The sequence below is a fragment of the Protopterus annectens genome, chromosome 4.part0, assembly GCF_019279795.1.
Source record: "Protopterus annectens isolate FY-2018-M chromosome 4.part0, PAN1.0, whole genome shotgun sequence".
Classification (NCBI taxonomy): domain Eukaryota; kingdom Metazoa; phylum Chordata; order Ceratodontiformes; family Protopteridae; genus Protopterus; species Protopterus annectens.
Genome location: NC_056733.1, coordinates 897,602,640 through 897,619,488, shown reverse-complemented (window position 1 = coordinate 897,619,488; position 16,849 = coordinate 897,602,640). Strand labels below are relative to the sequence as shown.

General features: G+C 42.3%; 1 protein-coding gene across 1 annotated transcript in view; it reads right to left on the bottom strand.

Moving 5' to 3' along the window:
- Positions 1-14,514, bottom strand: part of GNAZ (G protein subunit alpha z) — a 1,217,669-nt gene extending 1,203,155 nt beyond the window's left edge. Inside the window, exon 1 of the mRNA XM_044068860.1 lies at positions 14,114-14,514. The gene's annotated coding sequence lies outside the window, so the exon portion shown is untranslated. The remainder of the gene's footprint in view (positions 1-14,113) is intronic.
- Between the last annotated feature and the right edge of the window lie 2,335 nt (positions 14,515-16,849).

The window sequence follows — 16,849 nt, the reverse complement described above, 5'->3', positions numbered from 1 at the left end:
TCAACAACACTTAACTATAACTCACTGATAGGCAAACAGCGACACCGAGTCAAACAACACAAACAACTATAACTCATTGACATCATATGCAAACAGCAGCATGAGTCAACAACACTTAAACAACTATAACTTAGTGGCATCATAGGCAAACAGCAGCATGAAACAATAACACTTAAATAACTATAACTCAGTGACATCACAGGCAAACAGCAGCATGAGTCAACAACACTTAACTATAACTCAGTGACATCATACGCAAACAGCGGCATGAGTCAACAAAATATGAACAGATACAGCTGGATCATCAGTACAACCTTCACCATGCATTGTTTTTTTCAATCACAACTCTGTGAGACGGGCTTTCTTTGCTATGTCTTTACGTCAGGATTCAGCCTTCTGAGCCTTGATCTAGTGAATTTACTACTTAGGATTCAGCCTAATCATAGGAATCATCAGAGTCCCTAGTGTTAGATACAGTACACACATTCTTGCCTTTGTCACATGGCCTATGAGATGACACCCTTTGATGGGTCACAGTTATCCTCCTGCTGTCTCTTTGTGCATTGATAACCCCTGCATCCAGTCCTGGTCATTGGAGTTCTCCTTAGGCAAATATATACCTGTATGTTAGTTGTTAGTTGTCTACATATCACCTTCCACTGTTATTGTTTAATGTCTGAGAAGTATGCTGATTAGTGGACAGGTATAACATGATAGGTGCAAGGGCCAAGCAAATTTTCCAGATCAGTGTCTTTATATGATGCCACATAGCTCATTTGCCTTGAGCTTTGGACCTTCCAAGAAAAAAATGTTGAGTCATTATCAGTGGAAAGCGACACCTGCTGTATGACCTCTTTAGAAAGGCCACTCAATAATGTAAGAATATACGTAGCATTATACAATAATGTAAGAATATATCTGCCACTTAGTATGTGCTGCTGAGGTCTGTGACTGTGTGTCAGAAGTTCCTAAGAACTGCAATACTGCGTAACTAATGACTAGGAAGGCTTTTACTCGATATACGTGTCTGTGTGCATTAATGCGTAACTAATGACTAGGAAGGCTTTTACTCGATATAAGTGTCCGTGATTAAAGGACAAGTAAACTTTCTGCAGAGTCACAATACATTTGTTGCAATTCCTAGACAGAGCTGGGGCCCAAAAAGTTAAAGTATCAAGATATGTATGTCGAGGTACCTGCCCAGAGATGGAACTGCTTACCGACTGTTAGTGAAGTTACTGTGCATGCTATTAGCAATATATGGGTATGGAGATTATTTTTATCAGCGACTATTAAGTTACTCTTACATTCATCCATTCATATGTTAATAACAGCTGTAAATAATCACTATAAAATTTAATGTTCCCAGTTTCATGACCGTACCTGTTTCAGATAATGCTGTACTCAGTATTCTGTTCCACACTGCATCCAAGTTTCCCTGTGCATGCTGGGTACACTGAGGCAGTAGTATCACATTTAAGTGATTCTCTGACAAGTTGTGTACTGGTACCGTACACGTAATAGGAAATGCGTATTCAGCTGCAAACAAGTTTTGCTGTGGATTTTGGGAATTGATTCCCTCAGCCTCAATTTACCTACTGTGTGGTTTTGACTGATTTTAACCATAGAGTACTCCTAGGACCCCCTTTAAAAGGGACAGGTGTGCGTAATGGGCTTACCCAGTTAACAAAAAATACAGCTTAAAAAAATGAATGCATCTTTAACATGCTGTTATCATAGTGTTTGCATTTTTTTGTATCCCCTTAATGAGAGAGGGATGTAATCCTCACACAAGATGCTGTTGTGTTCTGTTTATCGCTACACCGACTACTCACTTAGCACCTATCCATTCCATCCTTCCTCCCCAGCTAGCCTTTCTACTTCCTGGGACTTTGGTGAGCTCAGACTGACATCTCTTCTTCACTGTTCTTTCTCTGCTGCAGCATGCTAGCATACTCATCTGTTCAGCTCACCTACCATTTTTCAGAGAGCTGCAGTGAAGTTGTTTTCCACACCACAGGTGCCAGTTATTTTTACTTATGCTCGACCATGAACATGCAGTAATACCAGTTTCTTAGAGGATACGCCCTCTGTTATAAGAGCAAATGCACCTCAAACATAGCCATACGGCCTCACTTTCAGTGCTGCGCTACTGAGCTACACCCTAGAGCAGGTACACAGCACCTCAACATGCACACTTCCTTTGGGACAATCTCACTTTCACCACTGTGCTACTGAGCTACACCCTAGAGCAGGCACACAGCACCTCAACATGCACACTTCCTTTGGGACAATCTCACTTTCACCACTGTGCTACTGAGCTACACCCTAGAGCAGGCACACAGCACCTCAACATGCACACTTCCTTTGGGACAGCCTCACATTCACTGCTGTGCAACTGAGCTGCACCGGAGAGCAGGCACACAGTGCCTCAACATGCACACTTGTTTTGGGACAGCCTCACTTTTACTGCTGTGCTACTGAGCTACACCCTAGAGCAGGCACACAGCGCCTCAACATGCACACTTCCTTTGGGACAGCCTCACTTTCACTGCTGTGCACCTGAGCTGCACCGGAGAGCAGGCACACAGCACCTCAACATGCACACTTCCTTTGGGACAGCCTCACTTTTACTGCTGTGCTACTGAGCTACACCCTAGAGCAGGCACACAGGGCCTCAACATGCACACTTCCTTTGGGACAGCCTCACTTTCACTGCTGTGCTACTGAGCTGCACAGGAGAGCAGGGACACAGCACCTCAACATGCATACTTCCTTTGGGACAGCCTCACTTTTACTGCTGTGCTACTGAACTGCACCGGAGAGCAGGCACACAGCACCTCAACATGCATACTTCCTTTGGGACAGCCTCACTTTCACTGCTGTGCTACTGAACTTCACCGGAGAGCAGGCACACAGCACCTCAACATGCATACTTCCTTTGGGACAGCCTCACCTTTACTGCTGTGCTACTGAGCTATACCCTAGAGCACGCACACAGCGCCTCAACATGCACACTTCCTTTGGGACAACCTCACTTTTACTGCTGTGCTACTGAGCTGCACCGGAGAGCAGGCACACAGCACCTCAACATGCATACTTCCTTTGGGGAAATGCAGCAGTGCCTCTTCAGCAGCAGCAACAGAGATGGTGGCACACAAAGACATTTCCTAACTGCAATAGTATTGACCCAGCTACTGGACAGTTGACTGGAGAGGGAAAGGACTAGTTGCTGGCCAGCTCTCCTTGTTTTGAGGGAAGGTCAGAGTTTTTTTGCACAGTCTGTTAATTGCCATTGCAGGCCAAGGGGGTGCTCAGCATACAGGCAGAGAGGACTTAGAAGAGACACCAGCAGATGATTGTTGCAGGACATCTGTGTTCTTCCAGACTTCTCACACAGACAGCAGGACATTTGTATGCTTTCAGATTCACACTTCTCCCATAGACAACGGGACACCGCTCCCATGGACAATAGGACACCTGTATGCTTTCAAATTGACACTTCTGACACACACACAGCAGGACACCTGTGTGCTTTCAGATTCAGACTTCTCACACAGACAGCAGGACACCTGTATGCTTTCAGATTGACATTTCTCACACAGACAGCAGGACATCGGTGTGATTTCAGATTCACACCTCACACAGACAGCTTGACACCTGTATGCTTTCAGATTCACACTTCTCACACAGGCAGCAGGACATCTGTGTGCTTTCAGATTCACACCTCACACAGACAGCAGGACACCTGTACACTTTCAGATTCACACCTCACACAGACAGCAGGACATCTTTATGCTTTCAGATTCACCCTTCTCACGTAGACAGCAGGACATCTGTAAGCTTTCAGATTCACCCTTCTCAAATCAGACAGCAGGACAGCTTTATGCTTTCAGAATCACCCTTCTGACACAGACAGCAGGACACCTGTACACTTTCAGATTCTCACTTCTCACACAGATGACAGGACATCTGTATGCTTTCAGATTCACACCTCACACAGACAGCAGGACATTTGTATGCTTTCATGGTTGTGTCTTATGTACTGACAGCAGGACACCTTTTTACTTTCACATGCACACGTCTCACTTTGACAGAAGGACACCTGCATGCTTTCAGTTGTGCACTTCTCACACATACACCAGGACATATGAATGCTTTCACATGCATGCTTCTCACACTGACAGCAGGACACATGAATGCTTTCACATGCATGCTTCTCACACTGACAGCAGGACACATGAATGCTTTCACATATACACCTCACAGTGACAAAGGGATACATATATCCTTTCACACGCACACTTCTGACATTGATAGCAGGACATTTGTGTTCTTTCACATGCACACTTCTCATGTTCACACTAGGACACCGGTGTACTTTAAAATGAACAATTCTCATGCTGACAGCTGGAAACCTGTGACTTCTTATACTGATATCAGGACATCTGTTTGCTTTCAGTTGTGTATTTTTTATGTTGATGGCAGGACACCTTTGTGCTTTCACAAGCACACCACTAATAGTGACAGCAGAATTCTTTTCTACTTTCAGATGTGTAATTTTCACATCCATAGCAGGACACCAATGTGCTTTTACATGCACATTTCTCATGCAGACACTATTGCACATCATGTAACACTGATGGTGGTGATGTTGTTAGGTTGTAAACATACTCTTGCTAGATAAGAACTACCAGAGATCTCTGTGCCTCTGGCCTCATCTTCTTCGTAGGACGGACATATATTAGGAAAGAGTGGACATATGATGAGCCATTGGTAGGAGTCCAGTGCTTTGACATCATCACAGGGCAGGGACCTTCAGAAATGTACAATATATGTGACTTTGTACCCTATCATTTGATTTTCAAGTGAGCTTTGTGACATGGGAGAGTATGTCCTTCTTTTGCCTATCATATGGCTTTTCTTAAAAATGTTAAGCTCCCATCCTTAGTGCTTGCATGCCTCTTATGGTTTTCGTACAGCATTCCTGTGTTGGGTCTAAGGCGCATATGTGCCCCAGCATCCCTAGTTCTTGATCTCTACTCAAACAAAATCACAGCTGTAAAACTATTTCTAGTAGTGTTATAAACTGTAAATATGACGTTTACTTAGAGTCTCTGCTGCCACAAAATAGCATATGGAGTATTCCAAGCAATTAAATTGGAGGTTAGGAATAAAGTACTCAGTGTAGAAGTCCCAGCTGATAAGTACACACACATCTGTGGTGTCTTACTTCATACAGCCCACTGCAGTAAATGGAACACTTGAGTACCTAAGGGAGAGGGCAGAAGGAAGATTTTGGGGTAGAATGTCCAGAAGTGTATTCCTCCTGAATGACACTTTGCTCTTGGAGCAAACTGCTTGATAAAGATACATCCTGACAACATGGTAGCTGCAGTGTGCATATCTGTAGTGAACACACATCAGAATCTTGCTCTGTAGGCCCACATGCCCCCAAGTAGAATCTTATGTCACCACATTAGCCAAGGGTCCCTTTGACTTTTGGTGGCAAAAAAATATTACAATTATTAGTACATTTGGACTGTATATGTTCTGTGACTTTAGAATGATCTCTGACCTGAACAAAGCAAGCAAACAGCTGGTTTGTCTGTTTGTGCTTATGGACTGCAGTGGCGGTCAAACTGTAAATGGTAGTGCACATCTAGGGAGTGGAGGATATACTCACCAGTGGTGAATGGACTGAAAGAGTATCCATATGAACACCACCTTCACAGGAAACTCAGGATTCCTTTTGTGTGTGTGTGGGGGGGTGAGAGCACATGGTCATTATGGAAAGAGAGACAAACCTGTTTTACACAAAAGAGCTCAGATTTTGTAAATGCACTTGAATGAGGTGATGCTTACCAGGAAAAAACAAAATATTTTTCAAGATATAGAATACTGTTGGTTTTTTAACCACCTGATTTAAAGAACGGATCAGGCAGCACCAAAGAGGATATATTTTCTGAAGTAAAAAATCTCAAGAAATGAGAAGTATCTTCATGGGATGCTAGCAAAGAAAGATCCAGTTTAAACCTGCTCAACTCTTTTCTGTTAGTACACTGTCCTGCTTTCTGCCGTGCCGTATTATACTGAAACCATCAAAACACATACTAGCTGTTTTCTGTTAGTACACTGTCCTGCTTTCTGCAGCGCCATGTTATACTGAAACCGTCAAAACACATACTAGCTGTTTTCTGTTAGTACGCTGTCCTGCTTTCTACTGTGCCGTGTTATACTGAAACCGTCAAAACACATACTAGCTGTTTTCTGTTAGTACGCTGTCCTGCTTTCTACTGTGCCGTGTTATACTGAAACAGTCAAAACACATACTAGCTGTTTTCTGTTAGTACACTGTCTTGCTTTCTGCTGTGCCGTGTTAGACTGAAACAGTCAAAACACATACTTATAGGAGGAGTGTCTGAACGTTGAATCAAAAAGGGGCCTGAGAAAAACATGCGGATTTACTGAAAGAGGAGGAAGGGGCATTTCTTGGCCCATATTGGGGAACCTTTTCAATTCACTGTTGCATGTAGCCTGCCAAAGCACTAGATTCTTACAGGGTATCAGCTGTCATCAAGAACAAGGCTGTCCATTAGTCCTGTGCCCTAGCTGCATCTATTCCTCTTCCCGAGGCTCCAGTAGGAGTGCCTTAGGAAGAAAGAAGAGTACTTGGTCATCTGGCGTGTGAACTTAAATATTACATAGGTTCATAAGTGTTTACTAGGCTAATGACCACAAGGGCCTTTTTAAGCCTAGCGATACATCACAAATCTCTGAAAAGTTCTGATACCCTTGATAAGTGTAAGCATGGGCCTGGGAGATGAACCATTTACAAGTTACCTGTGTCCATTAGAGATATAGGTGCCAAACCAGGAATGAATTTCCGGTTTCCCATCCAATTGTCCAAGTTGCACTTGAATTGGGTTAGGGAGGAACTCTGCTTCACATGGACGGGGAGCCTGTTCCACAGATGGGGTAGTCTCTGGGATACATATCTATCTCTCCAGCAGGTCCTACTTGTATCACAGGCAAGGTTTAAGTCTTTAGAATGGGTAACTCTGGTACTGTTTGTTTTCTGGATATGCAGGAGGTCTACATTAGAGTGGGGTCTGACAATGCCCTGTATGCCAGGCATAGATCTCCCCTCAAAAGCCTGTAGGAGACAGAATACAGGGATAAGGCCTTGAGGTGGTCTGCATAGGACATTTTACTTATGCCCCGTATTCTTTTTGTGAGGAACCTCTGTGGATGTACCAGTTGTTGGATATGCCTGATTATCTACATCCCAAAGGGGGCATTGTACTCAGTGACAGGTCTGATGAATGCCGAATGCAGTGGAACAATGACTTCCTTGGACTTAGATGCTATGCCTTTGTTTATAAGTTGCGCAACATAGAATGATTTCCTCACCACTGTAGACACATGATGCTCAAAGTCTAGATTACTATCTATGTGTGTCCCTAAGTCCCTGACTACTGAGTCAGCTCTAAGGGGTGTGTTGTCAATATGATAGTTACCAGTGTGAGATTCAACGATAGCTCCTAATTTGCAGTCATCTGAATATTTAGTCAGACAGAGACCACTGACTTGCTTGTTGCTTATTGCTTATATGAAGATACCTCTTTCCGCATTTAAGAAGACCGACAATTGTACTGATCACCCCCTAAGTGGTCCTCTGTTCTCACTAGGTATCTCACACTAGATTTATTGGTTAAGTCTTCTGCTCAGCACAGGATTAAGGAACTCAGATGGCTGGCCACTATCTTCCCAGACAATCAAACACTTTGGAATGGTTCGGCAGAAAAACTTAGACCTTTGCCACTTTGAGTACTGTACAAGTTCTTAGTTAGCAGTGCCTCGCTCTATTCAGCTGATATCCCCTATTCCAGTATTAAAGCCAACACATTATCATGGCAGTGAAGGAAACCATCTCGGAGTTTATCTGAGTGACTGCTTTAAATGAATAACCAGAACTGTATAAGTAATATGCAATAGAGTAAATTCTTATGCGTCATGTTTACTACTGTTTATATTCTTCTCAACTTCATGACCACGTGCTGAATGAGTTGTAGTGAGTGAGCCCAGATTTGATATCACTTGTACACTCATTCAGTTTGCAAATGAACACAGCACCGAGAAGAGGATGATGTTGAATGTCAACTCCATCACATCCCCATCTCCACAAATATTCATTTTAACAGAAGACTTCCATTTTATGACTTCAGTACTCAGCATACTGCATGTCAGAGCAGCTAATGCAGGGTAAGCACCTGAACCATCTGTGCTTTACCAGTTGTGTATAAAACCAGTCCATTCCCATCCAGAGAGAGTAATAGAAAATTACAAGGGACATCAGCCTCGTAAATGAACTGCAGTATGATTTCACCATGCAATGGCCAAGAATCCATTCTGCCACAGTTCTTTGGCTGAAGTGCCATTGAAACTGACAGACAAGAACCCAAGACATTTGCCATATATGATGATCATTACACACTACCGCATCAAATTTAACATAAAATTAATGGAAAAATTGCTAGAGATATGTGTAGCCCATGATAATGGAGACAGACATAAATAAATGAGCTGTTTGTTAAGTCATAACTAGTTTTTCAAATATGCTGGGAAACTGAAAGAATAGGTAAGTTAAGCCATCCTTACCTACTGTCACATTCCGTGTTTCTGTTTAAAATAGGGTGAGAGTCTGTTATGGTTGCATTCATGTTTTTGTTTAAAATGGAGGAGGAGTCTATTAGACAAGAGATCTGGAGTAAAAAATAAATAAATAAAAATAAATAGTTACTGGAGAGCCATAGGGCTTAGCAAGAATCCAGATTATTCTGGGTGTTAATGCAGATGATTAAGGCTATGAGGTATTAACAAGCTGCTTCCTGTATTCCAGGGTATGATTCCTTCAGCCACTGTTTGCCTGCTGGGTGAGTCTAAGAAAGTCACGTAGTCAGACATTGTTCTGCTCTGGGACATTCGGAAAGTTGGGATAGGCTCTTCAATCATCTTCTGAATCTCATTTGTAGGAACTACTTATGAGCCTATGAACCTGGCCATGTTTTGCTTATCTGTGTTGATGTCAAAATAAAATTTGGCAGTTTAATAAGGCAATCTCTGATGACAGTAGCATTAGTGTGTTGGCCACAGGCCAAAGGGGGCAGTAAGTCTACAAAGGGCCCTGATGTGGCTTACAGGGTAGAAAAAAAGAAGGCAGCTGAGGTTTAATATGAAGACCTGCAGTAAGGCAGTAGGGCTGTGGTTCTCTCCTACAGAACATGTGATCCAGAGCTGCAAACCTCACCTAGTCGCACATGCTGGAAACCATTAGGCTAACAGAATAGCCCCGGGAGTGGACTTTAGCGTTTATATTCTCATACTTCCAATGTACAGAACACTGGACATGACTAAGGGAAAAGAGACACTGTATGGTAATAGGACTGGAAGGGTACAGTGTGGTCAATGAGTTGGGAGGACTGGTGTGGAGGTACTGGGGAGGACATATATGATGCGATGCACAACACTGTGAGCAGGCATATGGAAGGGCTAGAAATGAAGAGAGGACAGGTGCAATCTTGATGAATTGGATTTAAGACTGACTTGAGTATTATTTGATGGAGACAGTGTTGAGTCCCTGCAAGATATTGCAGGCTAGAATGGCGGAGTGCAGGTTAGCAGAATGATTGGTATGTATGTGGGGCAGATGGAAGAAGTGGTGTGGCAGGGGCAGTGGCACATGCAACACTCAGTGGGACTTCACAGACCTGAGATCTTCTGTCTTTATATTTGCATTTAATGCTGTCTACCGTATTTGAAGTTATGCCACAGAACTAGTATTTGATAGAATTTAGCAACATTTTGATGGTAAATAGTGCCTCTTTCATTCGTTTCACATTGTGTTTTTCTCATTAACAGGTGTCACTTCTTCCTTCTGGTTCCATATTTTCCTTTTAAAAACAGCAAATCTCAAAACAATTTATAGTCATTTTTATAACTGAGGCTGTTACTACGTCATTCTGTGGTTCTCCTTTGTTTAATCAAAGCCACACTTTACCATGCCCAAGCCCCTGACATCATGTCACTATTGGCCTGCCTAACAGATGTACATCCTTAAAAGAAATAGGTAACTGCAGCACCCCCCCATTTCTGTGTATACTGTAACCAGCTTCACAACAGCTCTGAGAAAAGGGAAGTACTCTTATTCCCCTTTCTATGAGTTTGTGCGTCCTCAGAGGTAGTACGCTTACAGACTGGAGGTGTGGGGGGAAGAGTTTCTGCATCAGGGGCACAAAGGGTAAACATGTCCTACTGCATTACATTTATTCATTCATTCATTCATTCTTTCATTCTTTCTTTGTTGATGGGGTGGGGAGGGTACTGGTCCTCGAACCCTTTTCATCCATGACCGAGGAGCAGGAGGCACAAAAGTAAAAGCAAAAGGTTCAGATATAGTAGTGCAAACATTACACAACTACACAAAAGTAGGTTATCTAACCTTTGCACAGGCGAAAATATTTCTGCTGTCAAACAATTTAAAACCATTGCCAAGGATTCATGTAAATTCGCTAATGCGTGCACAGGAAAGCTCACACAGGAGAAAAGAGAAGTACAGCTGAGAGATGAAGACAGTAGAAAGCTATAAAAGCAGCAGATGAAGAAAGGTTTGTGATTAGTGGCATGCGTATGGTCATTAACTGATTAAAGCAAGATGAAGTATAAGATAAATCTACATGTTTACACTAGAGGGACATGTCATGTGACAATCTAGCACGCAGTGTAGGCTTATCCACTGTTGAGTGGGAGTGGGAAGGCAGCATAGGCTCATCCAAGGTTGAGTGGGAAGGCAGTGTGGGCTCATCCATGGTTGAGTGGGAGGCAGCACAGGCTCATCCATGGTTGAGTGGGAGTGGTTAGGCAGCATAGGCTCATCCAAGGTTGAGTGGGAAGGCAGTGTGGGCTCATCCATGGTCGAGTGGGAGGCAGCACAGGCTCATCCATGGTTGAGTGGGAGTGGTTAGGCAGCATAGGCTCATCCAGAGTTGAGTGGGAAGGCAGTGTGGGCTCATTCATGGTCGAGTGGGAGGCAGCACAGGCTCATCCATGGTTGAGTGGGAGTGGTTAGGCAACATAGGCTCATCCACAGTTGAGTGGGAGTGGGAAGGCAGCATAGGCTCATCCAGAGTTGAGTGGGAAGGCAGTGTGGGCTCATTCATGGTCGAGTGGGAGGCAGCATAGGCTCATCCATGGTTGAGTGGGAGTGGTTAGGCAACATAGGCTCATCCACAGTTGAGTGGGAGTGGGAAAGCAGCGTAGGCTCATCCACAGTTGAGTGGGAGTGGGAAGTATTGCATCGGTATTATGTAGCAGATTTCATTCTGTCATGCATTCGCTGCTTAAGTCACTGTGGTGCCAGCAGGTTGGTGGAGACACAGTCCTGATTTTCTCCAGCACAGACTTTATGTCATTTTGGGTTGACAAAAGAATTAAGTATCTCAGAAAAGACTGCCCTTTTCCGAAGACAGCAAAATAAGGCTTTTGTTATTGCTTCAGCTTTACCTTGGTATAATTTGCAGTACAGAATGCCTGTATTTCATTTTATTTAAACAATAAAGCACAGGAGGAACAGTCAGTATGGACATGATTATGCCTAATGTACTCTGTGTTTCAAAGACAGACAGTCTGACAAGTGTCCCCCCGTGCCATACCTAAATTCTTATCAAGGGGAATACAACTCTTGATGAATGTCTTGATGGGGCTTTAATATTGTCCTTCTGTTTGACATAGCAAAGTGCATTTGACTTCTTTCAGAACCAGGCATCGTGATGGTAATACAGTGAAACAATGAGTTCAAGACTGGCCAGGTATTGAAGGATACGGTGTCTAACATTAGCATTTCCTCCACATTGACATTTGGTGTGTCAGGAAGTGCAAGGGTCCGCATGCATGCCTGCATGCATGCACGCGCGTACACACGCACACACACACGCACGTGTACGCATACACATACACACACACACGCACACACACACACACACACACACACACCAACCAAAACACAATAAGACATCCTGTGAGGTACATTATTGCTGGGTATTACAGTGTACAGTACAACAATCTAACACAGAGTGAAGTACAAAGTTTTCCTTCTGTAAATCTGCTCCCTCATCCTAGTCTGCATTGTGCTAAGCACCTGACAGATATACAGTTCTAATTCTATACTATTCTAGTTAACTATCTGGGTAATCTGGGGTTGATTAGAAGCCTTATGCACAAATGATGAAGTCAAACATAATACTGATTACATCCACCCTACCCATTTCAGAAGCCCAGCTATTAGACTCTTACCAAGAACTGCCATGTTTTAGGTCTGTCTTCTAGTATCAAACCAGAGCCTGTGTTGATCAAAACATTTTTGTAGGCATTGGTTGATTATAACTCACTGTGCATTCACTAGTAGTACGTGCTTAAATAAAAAGATACCACCAGAAAAATCAGTTCTGCTTCTCTTCAGGCAGTCAAGGACCTTAGCTAGCTTTGTGCATGTTACTCACATGGTTATGTACACTCAGAATATCCTTCATATTACACACAAAATGTGTGTGTGCGTGCATGCATGGTTGTGTAAAACATGCTCTAGTTTCAGACCACATCCTCTGAAGCATTTCAGACCAATTTTTCTTGCATTACAGAATGTAGAAAAGGGAGGTACTTCGTCTCAAAGTATGTTCACCTTGGCAGACAGCCTTTTGACAGTAGTTGGATCGAATACAAAGCGGATAATATCCATAGCATCACTGTTGTCTTATTACCATTTTTAATACCTACTGCATAGTCTGTGATCATACTTCAAAAGAACTGATGCTGACCTTGCAAAAGTGCCTGTTAAGTAAGAAATCAACATTACAAAAATCTGTCAGGACTGTAAGTCAGTTCTACTATATATATATATATATATATATATATATATATATATATATATATATATACACATATATATAGACAGAGAGAGATAGATATATAGATATATACACACAATAATATATATATATATATATATATATATATATATATATATGTATATTTTGTGTGTGTCTCTACGTATGTGTATTTGTCTGAATTCTGTAGCTCACCAATACCTAGTCTTCAGCCTATCGATACCTGAAGAGGGTGTGGCACACAAAAATCACTGAGAATCCTGTGTTCCACTGTTTTACAGTGCGAATGTGTCATTATTTTAAAGACTGGAGCAGTGAATTCAACTGTGGCTGACGTTTTGGGCTGGAACTGGGTATTTCAATTGAATTTGATTGTTGAAGCTTGCTAAGCTGGGTGTTTTGGCTGGGGTTGATATATGGGGAATGGCACTGTGTATGTGGGTATTAGGTAGAGCAGGCAGGTAGTCAAGTTAGAGATGAGTGTTTAAGTGGAGCAAATAATTAGGCTGAAGCCCAGTAACAGAGGTAGAATCGGGTAACTAGGTCTGAGGAGCAGAATCCTATTTCTGTCACCTAGCAGTAGGGCTGTGCACAATATCCTGCCCACAATCTAACTGGACAAGGTACGCACATGATGCAAAGAGTACTGCTTTACCTTCTGTCTAAATGATCCATTTAAGATAGATTAGTGTCTCTGGAAGAAAAGTGAGAATGAGAAGGAACAAAAAATAAATAAAAAATCTAGGTGGTTTGTTTATCCAAACATATACATCTAGTAATAGACTAAGAAACATACCTTTGTTTTTGTCTTATTTTGTGTTAACTATTTTGTGAGATCATAATGTCACAGTGATCTTGGTCTGTATAGTTACTGATCCGATGCCTGCCTGCCAGTGGTAACACAAAAACAAACACATTAAATTAGTTTCAGCCCCATCTATTTTTGATGCTTGTCAGTCCATCTCTGTACATACCACTGCAAGCTCTGGGGGTGACATTTCCCTGTATCAGCAAAACCCCCTCCTCAGCAAACACACACATCCATATACTCACTCGTACAGCAGGGTATGTAGCAGCCTTTTTCACAGTCATTAATGTATGCAAAAATTACTGTTCCATACTCAGTGAGGAGTTATGCAGTTATAGCAAAAACAAGTAAAGATTTGACTTACTGTTTCACAAAAGAGGCTTCAGACCACATCCAGTCTTCCAGCAGCTACTGCAGCTTCCCCTGTCCTTTCCATTGCAGTGAAACAGACGGCAGAAGCAACTACAGCAATGGGAGGCACAGTCCCAACAATAAAAAAAGGAGGAAGAAGAAGGAAAAAAACACTTTTCTGTTTCTCTGTCTTCTTTCTCTTGCTGTTTCTTTACGTGATATGAAACAGGGAGGTGTGTTGTGATTTCACAGAAGATACTGGAGGGGCTGGGAGGAGGGGATGAAAAGCAGAGAGCTTGTTTCCAAGTCAACGGAAGGTGGGGGTAGAGCTCGTCTTCAGCAGACAGAGAAGGACCACAGAGAAGAGCTTAGCTGCCTGTGTTTGAGGTGCCCGCTAACTAAGAGACCCACTAAGGGCTGTGATTGGACTTACTTGAAAGCTGCAGCCAGAGTGTCAACAGTGACAGCCAATCAGCTACTGACTTTTTGCTAACTGCTTCAGTGCTGTTGTGATATGAGTGCAGTTCTGTCTATTTGACAAGTTTTTTTTTTTTTTTTTTTTTTTTGCTAAACATTAGTAAGTGCTTATCTTTAATCTTTAAAATGTTCAATAGTGTTTTCTATCTGATTTTAGTGCAGGATGTAAAAACATACAAAAAAGTCTAATTCAGAAACTGATGCTATTTTTATATTTTGTAGAGAATATTTTTCTGTCATACAGAATTATTTCTCAGCTGACTGAAAAATAATTGAGATCTTCTCATGGTCAGTAGAAGCTTCCCTTTTACTTGCAAAAGCAGCATGGAATGACAGTTTCTATTACCTTCCCCTTTAAATGGTACATTCATGTTTTGTGAGGCTGTGTAGAAAGCAGTGTTCATCACATTTGGCTTAGCAGACTTGTAGACCTTCCAGCATAATTTAAGAAATGACCTCCTGTTTCAGGATGACTGGGCATGCAGTGGCATTTGCGAAACTGCATTCCTGATTTACAGTATCTGATGAAGCACTGTTCTGTGGCATTGCACAGATGTATAGCATTACCATTCCCAGTGACTTCACCATCTTTGGAAACTCAGAACAAGACATGGTAGTGGCAGTGTTGTCATGGATGCCCATGCATGACATCAGGTCAGCACAGTGTCACCATTTAAAGGTCAGACAACATGTCACATGTATGAGCCCACTTTGAATACAACATGCTGCTTAGCCATGCAAAGGCTCATGGCAGGCCTACTTGCACAATGCAGAGTGGAACAACGTTCCTCTGGTTCTGGGCACAGACGTGACTCTGGTGTTCTGAGGCTGCATAGTTCACCAACCAGGGTCTTTATTATCTGGTGTCTTAGCCTTCTTTCAGCTCATAAAGCTCTGTCTTCTTCTGTGTGAGCTGTCCTTTAACATGTTCTACCTTTTGAACCATGACGCTAAGCAAGGCATGCGTCCCACATCTGCTCAGTCCACTCTGAGTTGTACTGCAGGTTTCAGGGGAGGGCAGGTCAGTGGCTTATGACTGCAAGAGATCTGGAAAAGAGATGACCATCAGATGCCAAAGGGTGATAATACATGAGAACAGGCTAAGGAAAAAAGACTGCAGGACAGAAAAGATAGAAATAAAAAAAACACTAAAAAAGAAAGTGAAAGAAGAAAGCCAAACATCAGAGATGATATGTGCTGCAAGGCCCTCCACATCAAACGATAAGAAGAAGTAGAAGATGCCAGTGATTATTGTAAGGAGGAAGTGTGGCAGTAGGAACTATATCCACAGAAGTAGCTCTGTCTGATACCAGCGTTTCAGAGCTCTAAAAAGCCTTTCCGTGCAATGTTTGTTCCAAAAAAAGAATGCCCAAAATGTGATTGTTGTGCGTATTAGGGAATATTTAAAGAATGCCCAAAATGTGATTGTTGTGCGGACCCCTAACCGGGAAAAGCCAAAAGAAGAAGAAGAAGAAGTCTTTGCATTTTCATGTGTGACATCGTGATTAATGCTGCTATATATCACAACTTCCACCCTTGCCATCTGTACCCGCATACTAAATTATTCAAATATAGCATCACAACGCTAATAAACATTAAGAGAAATACTGCAAAACATGATAATGATCAGTGTGCTGTAATAACTAGGAAGATGGAGGTTCAAACCTCCATCACACCCTGTCTTGCCTGCTGAATTTGTATGTTAATAAAATGAATAAAACAGTATAAATAATTAATAAAACTACAGTACAGATATAAAATATCATGGTAAGTAGACAGAGTATTCACATTCCAGACTCTTCCTGTCCCCTACATGCCTTATGAATTCACATCTAAAAAACATAATATCATCAATAAATAAATAAAATCAATGGCAAGTATCAGCATGGAGAAATAAGCTGGCTCGGAAACATACAGTACAGCTCTCCTGCAGATGCCAGAAATGTGGGTCTCTTAATGGGTCAGGGTATGATCAGATCGATGGATTCCCAATTAGCAGTGCCCATGAAAAATATGTCAGACAGAAGCGTAAGTGTGTGTGTGTGTGTGTGTGTGTGTTTGTGTGTGCGCGTGCGCATGTGTGTGTGTGTAGAAAAACCAACACTGGTAGGCTCACCACAGCAAAAATCCTGAGATTCTATCTAGTTCAAGTAACTTCGCCAGTACGTTTTATCTACTGCAAGCTTAAACGTGAACTTGGAATTTACCTGAAATTCTATCTAGTTCCAAGTAACCTCGCCTGTCAAAGAACAAATATTTTGTACAGATTAAA